This window comes from Nuphar pumila, chromosome 3, assembly GCF_984573655.1.
Source record: "Nuphar pumila chromosome 3, dmNupPumi1.hap1.1, whole genome shotgun sequence".
Lineage (NCBI taxonomy): Eukaryota > Viridiplantae > Streptophyta > Magnoliopsida > Nymphaeales > Nymphaeaceae > Nuphar > Nuphar pumila.
This window is the reverse complement of record NC_143251.1, coordinates 76,471,283-76,483,817: the sequence shown is the minus strand read 5'-3', so window position 1 is coordinate 76,483,817 and position 12,535 is coordinate 76,471,283. Positions and strand designations below refer to the sequence as shown.

Below are 12,535 nucleotides of genomic sequence, written 5' to 3'. Positions count from 1 at the left end.
GTTTTTTTTTCAAAGTTTTTTATACATAGACATAAGTTTTTAGGTAGATTATACATTCTCACATGATTAAATGTCATTGTCCTCAGTGACACTCCCCCATGCTTGAAGGAAACTATATGAATGCACGTAAAAACACAGGAAAGCAAGAGAAAGAAAACGTACGGCCAGAAAATGCTAGAGCTCTTTTGATATGATACCGTGTGATGTGAAACTCTAGATTGTCCTAGTCCTGTAACTCATTACAATATGTATGCATGATTTATTATTCATGCTCACGACAAAAAAAAGCAAAAGAACTAAAGCAATAAAGCAACAAAACTACTAATTTACAACACTAGTGTGGGCTGCCTCCCACAAAATGCTAAGTTTTTTGTCTTCAGCCAGACGTCAGATAGTGCTTAACCCTTATAGTCTATGTGATCGATGGACTCCATGTCCTGTCCCTCACCAAGGGCCAAAAAATAGGGTTTCAGCCTATGCCCATTAACTTTAAAATGCCCTCCCATTTTGGGGTCCACTAGAGTGACTATTCCATGTGAAAAAACTCATGATCTTAAACGAGCCTTTCCATCTAGACCTAAGTTTCCCTGGAAAGAGTTTCAATCTAGCATTGAATAGATAAACTTTTTATCTCATCACAAATTGCTTCCTATTGATGTGCTTGTCATGGAAAGCTTTGGTTTGTGCTTTATAGATCTTGGCACTATCATATGCCTTATTATGCAACTCTTTCAGTTCACTCAATTGTAGATGGTGTTCCTTACCAGCCTGGGATAAATCAAAATTGAACGCTTTGATGGCCCAATAGATCCTATGCTCCAGCTCAACAGGAAGGTGGCATACTTTCCCAAAGACTAATCGATATGGCGACATGCCAATGGGGGTCTTGAAAGCAATCCTATATGCCCATAAAGCATCATCCAAACACTGAGACCAGTCCTTGCGGTCTGGTCTGACTAACTTTTCGAATATCCTCTTGATCTTTCTATTGGAGACCTCAACCTGCCCGCTGGTTTGTGGGTGATATGGGGTGGCTATCTTGTAATGCACAAAATACTTCTTTAGCAAAGAAGCAACTTGTACATTCTTGAAATGCTTGCCTCCATCACTAATGATGGCATGTGGCATATCAAACCGGCTAAAGATGTTATGCTTAATGAATTTAAGCACTACCTTGTGATCGTTGGTTCTAGTTGTCACTACCTCTACCCACTTGGAAACATAATCCACACCAACAAGAATATAAACAGAACCGAATGAGGGTGGAAAGGGACCCATGAAATCTATCCCCCACACATCAAAGATCTGAACTATCAAGATGGGGATCAAGGGTATCATATCCCTCTCAGATATATTTCTCATTTGCTGGCATGATCGACATTTCTGACAAAACTCATAAGCATCCTTTGTTGCAGTCTTTATACTAGAAAAATGTCCTCCACATGCTAAGGAATGACAAAATTTCAAGATGGAAAGAACCTCCTCCTCGGGCACACATCCCCTAATGACTTGGTCTGCTCCTAATAAAAAAATGTATGGATCCTCTCAGAAGTAATGTTTTACCTGTGACATAAAATGATCCTTTTCCATTTTAGTCTAATCCACAGGTAATTCTCCTATCACCAGATAATTGACTATGTTGGCAAACCAAAGGAAATGCCTAACACTCAAAGTTGTTAATCTTGGAAGCAATCATTAATTGGCCCCAACTGAAAGGATGACTCAACTGTCAGTCTCGACAAATGATCTGCTACTATATTCTGACTTCTACTCTTATCTCGAATTTTGAGATCAAATTCTTATAGTAACAAGATCCACCAGATGAGTCACGGTTTGGTGTCCTTCTTACTCATCAAATACCGCAAAGCGGCATGATCTGAGTAGACAATCAACCTTAGAGCCCAAAAGATATGATCCGAATTTCTCTAATATGAAAACTACAACTAGTAGTTTCTTTTCTGTGGAAGTATAATTTAGCTGAGCATCAGATTGGGTTCTACTAGCGTAATAACTCACATATGGTTTTTGATCAATTCTCTGACCGAGAATGGCTCTAATTGCAAAATCAGAGGCATCACACATGATCTCAAAAGGGAATGCTCAATCTGGAGATATCATAATAGGGGCTGAAATCAAGACTTCCTTAAGCTTAAGGAAAGCCTGCATGCAATCAGGGCTGAAATCAAAGAGCTTCTCCTTAGAGAGTAATGCATATAAAGGACAGGAGATCTTGCTGAAATCTTTGATGAATCTTCTATAAAATCTAGCATGCCCTAAAAAGTAACAGATCTGGCAGACTGAGGTAGGTGGAGTAAGTTTTTCAATGGCGTTCACCTTCGCCCTATATACCTCAATACCTCTTTGGGACACAATATAGCTCAATACTATGCCTTGTTTCACCATGAAATGACTCTTTTCTTAACTCAACACTAGGTTTGTCTCCATACACCTTTTCAGTACTCTTGCTAGTTTTTTGAGACAATTCTCAAAAGAAGATCCATAAACAGAGAAATCATCCATAAAATTTTCTAGGATGTCATCAACCATATCTGAGAAGATGGCCATCATACACCTTTGAAAGGTCATTAGGGCATTGCATAGCCTAAACAACATTCTTCTAAATGCAAAGGTTCCGTAAGGGCATGTGAATGTGGTCTTCTCCTGATCAACTGAGTAGACAACCACTTGGTTATATCCTGAATATCCATCTAGGAAGCAAAAATAACTCTAGTATGCGAGTCTTTCTAAAATCCGATCAATGAATGGCAACAAAAAATGATCTTTTCGCATTGCATTGTTTAATCTCCTATAGTCAATAGAAACTCACCACCTTGTAGTGGTTCGCATGGGGATGCTCTCTCCCTCTTCATTCATGATCACTGTGAGTCATGATTTCTTGAGAACAACTTGGGTAGGACTCACCCACTGGCTATCAGAAATGGGATATATGATCCCAACATCCAACCATTTAACCACTTTCTTTTTTGCCACCTCCCTCATATTAGGATTTAACCTTCTTTGCATATCTCTGAAGGGTTTATCACCCTTATCCATGATAATTCTATACATACAGAAAGAAGGATCAATCCATTTCAAATCTGCGACCGACCACACTATTGTCTATTTATGCTCTTGTAGGACCTGAATCAACTGATTCTCTTGATCGCTTGTCAGGTCCGAAGCAATAATAACAGGAATTGTTTTGCCATCACCTAGAAAGACATACATGAGGATGATGATGTTTCATGTTCAGAGGATGAATTGAATGATAATGATGTGATGGTGGTCTCACCAGGTGAAAGGAGAGCAACCTGGACTTTTAAGCAATGCATGTTCAATAGTAATGTTTCCTATGACACATAAAATGATGGGTGCCCTGGGGTCCTTGAGTTTAGGTGGTGTTTGGTGCAAAAGCACTGAACTCACTTGCTCTGTCAATTATACTCTCTTGGGAGCATTGGACCTTGACTTTCGCTTTTGGGTACAAAGTTTTTTGAGGAACTTTGCATAGGCTGAAACTAACTGAATTGCATCAAGCAATGAAAGGTTTATTTTGACTTGCTTGAATAACTCAAGCATCTCATTCATTTTTACTCCCTACTTGGCAAATGACTTCGACTTCTTTAAGGCTTGTGGAAAAGTGGCTCTAGAAATACAAGAAGGTGATGGCTCAGGCTGTGTGCCTTGGCCACTTTTCTTGGGCCTGGTAGAATGAATCGACTGCTCTGTGGGTGGGGCAATGGTTTCTTCAGTCATCATCCTAGGTGGGTGAAACTCCTTCCTACTCCGAAGGGTCATCATAGCCTTGGCATGTTCTTGATGATCCTCTGTCAAATGCAAACCATGGTGTATGGGTTGCTTACCCTTTAGATTGACGATGGGTTGACTAGGTAAATTTTTCTCACTGCACCTTATTAACGCCTCAGCCAACTGTCTCATTTTAGTTTCTACCTTGGCTATTGACTGCGTATAGGAACTGAGGTTAGACTTTATGTCAGAAAAGGATTCCAAAAGTTTCTCCTGAAATGATTGGCTAGAAGTGGATTCCTGATGAGAAGACTGGCTATATTGGGGTGGAGCTTGGAAAAAATTTGGACGTGGGTAACTTGACTGGAAGTTACCCTGTCTACCTTGGGTTTGGGGAGGAAAGGTGGGTGGGCTTTGTGGATTCTACCATGAAAAGTTTAGATGGTTTCGCCATCTTGGGTTATAAGTCTGTGTCAAAGGGTTGTTCCCAGGTCTAACAAAACCTTACGCCAATTGGACTTGTTTTTAAACAAATTCAGGATACTGGGGCATGACTGGACAATCCACGACATGGTGTGTTAGACTAGCACACAAAGCACACACCTGTTATGCTAGGGTAGAGCATGAAAGTAACTGATTCAATTTTTAGGCCAATGTATCAACTTTCTGATGCAACTCTAGGGAGAGTCCTACCTTGTATATCCCCCCTTTCTTGGGTCCCGCAGGTGTCCTATCAATTCGCGAGGCTGCAACATAATGCAATGAGTTTTCACTCAATGTTTCAAATAAAGCATATGCTTTATCCTCGCTTTCCAACATAAATGTACCCCCATAAGACAAATTAAACATATGTCTATTTTTGTTAGACAGGCCATCATAAAAAGATTGCACCAACTGCCACTTGGGCACTTGGTGGTGAGGACACTTTCTGAGTAGGTCTTTCAACCTATCCCAAGTCTCATGAAACGGTTCTCCCTCTATTTAGAGAAAACTGGTTATCGCCTTTCGATATTGGTTCATTTTGCCAATGAAAAAATATTTTTTAAGAAATTCTTTTTGCATTTGGTCCCAAGTAGCAATACGAATATTATCTAAGGATTTAAGCCAGTGTTTCAATTCATCCTTAAGGGATAATGAAAAAAGAGTTAACCTCAAAGCGTTATCTCTAAAATTATGGATCCACATAGTGGAGTAGATCTTAAAAAATTCATCGAGGTAACAATATGGGTCCTCATTGCTAAGGCCATAAAAAAATGGAAGCATTTGTATAACACTGGCCTTGATTTCAAATTGATTCGCCCCCGCATCAGGTCTCCTGATGCAAGAGACGGGGGTATAGACATTGAAAATAAAGTATTCCCGAAGTGGACGGGTTAGTCATTGATCTTGGGGCTAGATCGTTTGGCTTTTCTAACTAAGGACTCAGGGTCCTCAATTGGCAATATAAGTTTGAGATCTTTGGATCTTCGCCCGTGCATACACTTGGATCAAGACTGGTGTAGGCAACCATTTTAAATGGGTTTTCTACCTAAACCTAGTATGCACACATGATCAAACCACGCAAACCACAAAGCAAGCAGTTATTTATAAAAATAAACTAAAAAGCAAGTAAACACAATCAAACACACACTTGCAATCACACAATTAAATTTTCAGAATTAAACTAAGTGCAAGGTACCAATCATGCACACATCACCTAGAAAAGGTTATCCTACTCGGTGGGCCATACAAGAAAAATAAACTTGGCACTATGGATTGCAAACAACGTAGATCTAATCCTAATTGCAAAAACAAACTAACAATCCTAACAAAGTGTAATGAATTAAACTAGAAATCCTAATTATTTTGCAAAAATTATAAACTAATAATCTTAATTAAGTGTAAACAAACAAGAAGGCAATAAATGAATACTCATTTTTCAATCGTCGTTCCCTGGCAATGACGTTAAAAAATTGGTATTTCCTTTATCAATGTATTTTTAAAAGGATATTTTGATGAAAAGTATTTATGAAAGTTGGTCACCAAATTTTAAAAATCCACCTCTCACAAGTAGTGAGAACCGGGATCGAACACGAGGAACGAGTTGATAAAACTTTATATTTCATAAATGCTAATTGTTTATTGCCTTATAAAGAAATATTTAAATTAACTAAAAATATAAAAATAAAATATAATTAGAAGTTATTATAAACCCAATAACTTAATTGAAATTAATTATAAACCCTTAATGTGGCAAAAAATGCCCTAATTAACTAGACAAAAGAAAATAAAAAATAAAAAATAAATAAAGCTTTTTTGCCCTTTGCCTCTTCATTTTAGATTCAAATATTCTTCATGTCAACACTTTGGAATCAACAAATGGCACCTCCCTACAAAAACAATTAACCAAAACACAAAAATACAAAATTCTATACTAATTTGAATTAATACACGAAATTACAATTCTACCACTAGTTATTACAGAATTTCCTATCAGAATAGGTTTATGTAATTTGACCAAATCGGGTATCAATTGAACTCAGATCATTCTCAAAATTTCTAGATATGTTCTAAACATGTAAATGAAGAGAATCCAAATTACAAAATTACAAAATTACAAAATTCAACATAAAACTCAATTTATTAACAAATGAATAGCAACTTCGAAATTCTGTAAATTGCTGTCAAATTTTCTGACATCTTTCGGTATTTAACAAATTCAGTCTAGTAAAACAAATTGAAAATAAATGAAAATTTCATAGCAGAAATTAGATTCATTTATAAATCCAATCCATTTTACGGATTTGGATTTAGAATCCGAAAGCTCCAGATATATCGAAAACAAAAACAAAACAAAATATAGGAAATAAAAATTACAGAAAATAAAGATGCTAAACTATATTGCTGGAAAAACTCAGATCGTGCTGTGAAAAAGAATCCAATTCTGCATTCATTGCTGGAATAGAAAGAAGAAAAGGAAAAGAAAAAGAAGAAGAAGGAAAAAGGAAAGAGAAAGAAGAAGGAAAGAAGAGCAAAAAAAGAAATTGCTTGGAATTCAAAGAGGAGATGAAGAAGAAGCAATGAGGTTGAAGTGAAATGGGCTGAAGACCCATTCACGCCAACCCTAGTGTGAGTATTTATAAGTGTAAAAAAAAAATTACAATTAAGTCTTATTTTTTTATAAAATTCCAAAAGGAGGATTAAAGTGAAAAGAATTGATTGGCACAATTTCCAAAATAATTTTTTCTAAAACTTTAAAATGGATTTGGTTAAAAATGTTTGCTAAATATATTAGAATTAGATCAAGATCCAATTAATATATTTTAGATTAGATCAAGGTTCGAATTGCATTGGGATTCACTTTACACTCGTAAAACGATCGTAACTTTCTTGTTTTAACTCTAAATCACACAAAATTAGGACCATGACTTCTTAAACCCTAAAACATTATAAGCATGAAATGTAAACCAATAAAAAATGCTAAATGTATGATTTTATATATTAAAAATAAATGCATTATTATGCATGTTGAACTTGGACATAGGTTGTGCTTGGCAATAAATGTGAATCAAAAGTTTCTTTTTGCTCGGTTAGTGGATCCTCGTATCATGTGGATGGCATGTGCTTGAGAAAATCATCCCCACAAACTCGAAAACTCAAGGAATCTGACAAAGGTTGGACACAAGTTAGACATAAAGAGGCGTGGATAAGAAAAGAGGAGACTCAAATGGTTGTTTAAAACCCCTTTAAGATTCTGAGAGATGACTTCATGGAGGAGGAGATAGTTTCAGATTCGTGAGCGGAGGAGAAGCACAAGTAAGTCTTGATTGTGGCTGAAACGACTATGGAGATGGAATCGAATGTTGGCCAGCAACCTTCGATGGCAGCTGAATTTTGTTGATTGTCGCCGGATTCCGGCAAGAAGCCAACGGTAGTGGTTCAGGACGATCACATAGATGTGCATATCCCGTTAGTTATGGAAGGTTCCTACTTATGAGAAAAGTAGAGAGGCTGTAGTGGCATCAAGAGAAAGGAAGGATATGCCTCATGCTAATTTTTTTATAAGACAGGACACCTTGTTTTTGTTATAACTCTTTACTTCAATGTCGGATCAATCTGTTTTTTGTCTCATTTAAAAGTTAAGACTACAGCCTCTCTAAGGTTTCAATGGGTTTCCTCCTGCGATGCGATCTGACGCAGCTCTCACCTCTGTTGCGTCTCTCTCTCCCCTCCTCTTCTGCAGTGGGTTTAGGCGCCTGCCTTGGGGTCATGTCCGACAACTTTTCGATGATCAAGCTCAGGCGATCAAGTGAGTGGGTTACATCTGACGATCTGACGCAGCTCCCCGCCTCCACTGCCTTGTTTTCGTCTCCATCAGCGTCACCAGACTCGGCCAATCAAGCCAGGGAGTCCCCCGACGATCCTCTCTCTCTCAAAGAAAACCCAGGTCGACCGGAAAATTTTCTGCATTTCTACGCACACATTGATAAAGTACAATCTTTCCTTTGCTTGATGATGCTTCTTGAGTTCTGCTGCGTTGGGTGTTTGATTTCCTACTGGGTTTCCTCCTGCATCATGATTAATGTTTTTCTTCAAAGTTTAGAAATCCTTATGTCAAATTAACATGTCAGCAGCATAGAAATCAGGGAAGTGTCATTAATAACAAGTGTTGTGATTGTTTTAATGGTGGTTCTTATGAAGGTGCTTGAATTCGAGTGGGGGCCTTTAGCATCCTCGTATTCCATGTCTACTTTTTATATATTAATGAAATCATAATTTTTTACTTTGCTTGTTTATCATGCATCTTATCAGAAGTTTCTTTTTCAATTAATTTGTTATTTAGAATACAAAATTATATTCAAAATAATCCTTATTTTAGTTTGCTTGCCCCCTTTTAACTTTTGATCTTTGAGAATTATATTTTATCAGTAGTCATTCAGATTTTGGCTTTTCCGCCGTTGCTTACATTCCTATGAAAAGTATGTTACATGCTTAATTCCGTGATTAATCCAACTCTGGTATAAATGCATAAGAACCAACTTACTGTTGTGGTTAATCCAGCTCCAGTATGTTACGCTTACTTACACTCAACCGTTCATGTATCCATTCTACCAAGTCAGGTAGTTCGGGTCACAGCCTATCTGATGTTGCTATAACCTGATTCTAGCAGCTGGGTGACTTGTCATCTGACGAATCAAATTCTTATCTAGGACTGTACGCCCTTGTTTAGAAAACCACATAATTTCTGCAATGCTAGATTAGAATAAGTGTTAAAACTTTATTGAGATATCATATGTTTCTCACAGTGTCATGCTTGTTGCGCATTGTTGATTTGCAGAGAAGGTGGTTCACGCAGAATGGAGGAGGTGAACAGGTGGCTCCTTGATGTTTCTGTTGAGATTCAAGAAGGTAAAGTTTTCCTGGTGTAAATTGTTCTAAAAAGTTCTAGTCCTGAGGTCTGATACTTTCAGTAAGAGCGTGGTGTTTGAGGCTTTCTGGTTTATGTAAAATTGCAAAGTTTCAGGGCTTGTTTTGGTTGTTGAGTATCCATACTTGGTTCCTCTCTTCCTTATTTTAGTTTGCTTCCCCACTTTTAACTTTTGATCTGTGAGAATTATATTTTATCAGCAGTCATTAGATTTTGATGGGCTGTTTTAAGTTTCATAGTGTTAACTTATTTTTGTTTCATATCTGGTGCCTTGTACAAATTTCTTAGATTATCTTAAATTGCATAATTTTTCAAAGTTTTTCTTATATTATGAAAATTATCCCACCAGAAACACCAAACAAGTTTTAAAAGAAAAGCAAAAACAAGTGAGTGCCTATTCCTGGTAATATTTCCAATATTTTCTTAAAGTATATCTTCTAGTGATCTAGTTTTTATTGATAAAACTGTTTTTAATTGCTGGACTGGATTCTTTAGGAAGAAGAAGGAACCACTTCAGCAGACTGATCCACCATCAATTCCTGTAGTTGACCTCTTTCCTTCTGGTGAGTTCCCTGAAGGTGAAATACAACAATATAAAGATGAGTGAGTACATGTTTGTTTATCAGTCTGTATAGAATATCATGTTGTGCATTTACTTGTATGACTATATTGGACTTTTAAAGGATTTTTTTCTCTCTCTTGTATGTATTTTCATATCCTATAGAAGCTTTCTCCCAGGTTAACTATAAAAAAGAGGAAAAAGACTGAATTTCTTCTATGTGATATTGTCACCTTCTACATCTTTTTCAAATGATAGTCTTATTCCAAAATCAGATCTTGTGGCAAATTACTTGACTTCAACAACCAAAGCTTCCCAATTCTGGTAATGCTCAATGTGGAGAATTTGACTCACAAATTTCTAGCAACTATAGCCAATAGTCTTAGAAAAGTAGTATCTTCAAATTGCAAATTAGTAAAAGTTTTTCTTTTTCATGATGACAAAGAACACTGTCTTATTTGTCTAATATCCAAGTGACACCTGAACCTTTGAAACAAATTGTCCTACTAGTTCTTCCAGATAGCAGCCTCAGCTTTCTTCATGCAGTTTGCTAATCATCACCTGTTGGTTGATGCCAATGTCTGGATTTCATTGTGTTAAAGGGTTTGAGTTTAGCTGTGACCTCTTATAGCGGGGAAGACATTCTTATTTCATTTGGTGGATATATAATGGGCGTTACAGCAATGAGGTAAAACATGCAATAATATTCCTCTAATAGCAAACCTCTTTTTAAGGGCATTTTAACGTGCATCCTCTGTTTTGTTAGGTTCATGTTCTTAAGCCAAGCCATAAATCAACCTTACCATCAAAGAAGGATGCATCTGCAAGTGATAGCGTTGCTTCTTTGCTTCCTACAACAAATGCAACAAGGGATGTGGAGTCCGAGTTTGAAACTACTCAAGATGGAAAAATACGAGAAATTGTCATGGACAATGCTGAACTAGACACTCTGGTAGTAATTTAAAGGAGCTTAAAGTAATGGCTTTGGAAGGACCACGAGTAATGCCCTTGGAAGGATCAGGAGCTTCTGCAGGATTACAGATTTTGTAAATTGTGAAATTGTTTCAACAAGAACCAAGAATAACCTTGTATTTAATGTAAATTGTGAAAATGCAGTCTATTTTCCTATTCAATGTAATTGTTAAAAAATTTTATTTATTGAATTGTTGCGGAAAATATAAACTGAAAAAACCCGATGATTTTGTATCTGCTATATATATATGTGACGGAATATAAATTGAAAAAAAAAACTATTTTTACTGGCACAAAAGTGCATCAGTAAAAACATGTTTCACTGGCGCAGTTCAGTGCTAGTGAAACTCCTCCTTGCCAGTGAAATGGGGTTCCACTGGCACAAGCTTGCTCCAGTGAAAACTTCTTTCACTGTACGCCAGACTTCTGTCTTTCACTGGGGCAATGCTACGGAAACATCGTTCACTGGCGCAAGCAAATAGCGCCAGTGAAAACTTTACTGGCGAAGGCTCGTTTTGGGCCAGTGTGTGCGCCAGTAAAACCCTGATTTCTTATAGTGAAAAATATAGGGTAATCACTACAGTGCCATATACATCTTGCCTTGTGTGCTGCTTATACCCTGGGCAAAACGCAAAAAAGACACAAAACCCTAAACAAACCTGCTAGAATTTTTCAAAAGCTGTAACAGAAGGGTAATCACTAGCCGTATAAAAATGTTCAAAATGTTTACAAGAGCTACACTTATACCAAGGGCATAAAGAGTTCTCTGTCCAATTACAACAAAACCCTAAAAACGATTTTAGAAAAGACATTCGTACTCAAGATACCACCTTGGTCATTGAAAAAAAATGATATACCACCTTACGTTTTTGCTCACAACTGCCCGTTAACAATAGTGTTTAAAAGTAATATAATTTTACCGACAACTCTACATGTGCCAAGAAAATTATTTAATGCGCCATGCGCGTGACATGGGCAAAACTTCCTCATCCTAACTGGATTTTTTTCACAAACTTAAAAAAAGACATCTAAGCCACAAAAAGTTCTCTGTCAATAAAAAAAGATACAATAGAGTTTAATTTTGGTTCAACACTAGCCTTCATCCATCTATAACTAGTAAAGATTATATAGACCAAGCTTCTTTTGCCTACACCTACATACGTGACTATGAGAACCTTGATGTACAACAATTGGGTTTTGTTATTGATCATTTATTCATGAAAGATGTTCTGCTTTTTTGCTTACTTACCTCAATAGAGTTATTTTGTATAGTGATGCTTTTTTTTATTTATAACCCGAAGAAACTGCACCCGGCACTAAGACCTGGTCGCACTGGTTCAGCCAGCCATACCTACGGTCATCATGCCGGCAACATAAAACTCCAAGGCTAAGACCCTTGCCCCCGGGTGTATGCTAAGCGTTGGCTTGCGCAGAGGGGCAATGCCCATAAGAATAGAACCTTAACTGCTCGTCTAGCAGCCAAGACCCCACCCCACTAGACCAACCCCCCATGGGGCTGTATAGTGTTGCTTATTTTGATAAAATGTTCTAACGTATTGTTTACTTCTCACTTCAACTGGGTTTGGTCGGAACCTGTTGCTTGCAATGAACGCCTTATACCATTGTTCATTTTTTTTATTTGCCATGGTCACCTTAGCATTAATCGAATTTCCTTTTTTGGATTTATAACCCGCACTACCAGAAATAGTAGTTATAGCGGCACCTGATTACCCTCATTAACGAGCTGTGGTGGCTTTTATCTATGTTTACAAAAGTAAAATCAGCCCACTTTCCTGGCACTAAAAGGGTAAATGCTGGTAGTGCCATGGTTTAGTGGCAGTTGGGATTTA

At 37.2% G+C, this 12,535-nt stretch overlaps 1 long non-coding RNA gene and 1 pseudogene across 1 annotated transcript; one reads left to right on the top strand and one right to left on the bottom strand.

The window, feature by feature from the left end:
- Positions 1 to 489: 489 nt before the first annotated feature.
- Positions 490 to 1,590, bottom strand: LOC149843047 (uncharacterized; annotated as a pseudogene).
- Positions 1,591 to 7,518: 5,928 nt separating this feature from the next.
- LOC149843046 (uncharacterized) lies at positions 7,519 to 11,000 on the top strand. The gene is made up of 5 exons (XR_016431107.1): positions 7,519 to 8,173; positions 9,065 to 9,135; positions 9,650 to 9,717; positions 10,316 to 10,401; positions 10,480 to 11,000. It is a non-coding gene; the product is annotated as an uncharacterized LOC149843046 (long non-coding RNA).
- The last annotated feature ends 1,535 nt before the right edge of the window (positions 11,001 to 12,535 follow it).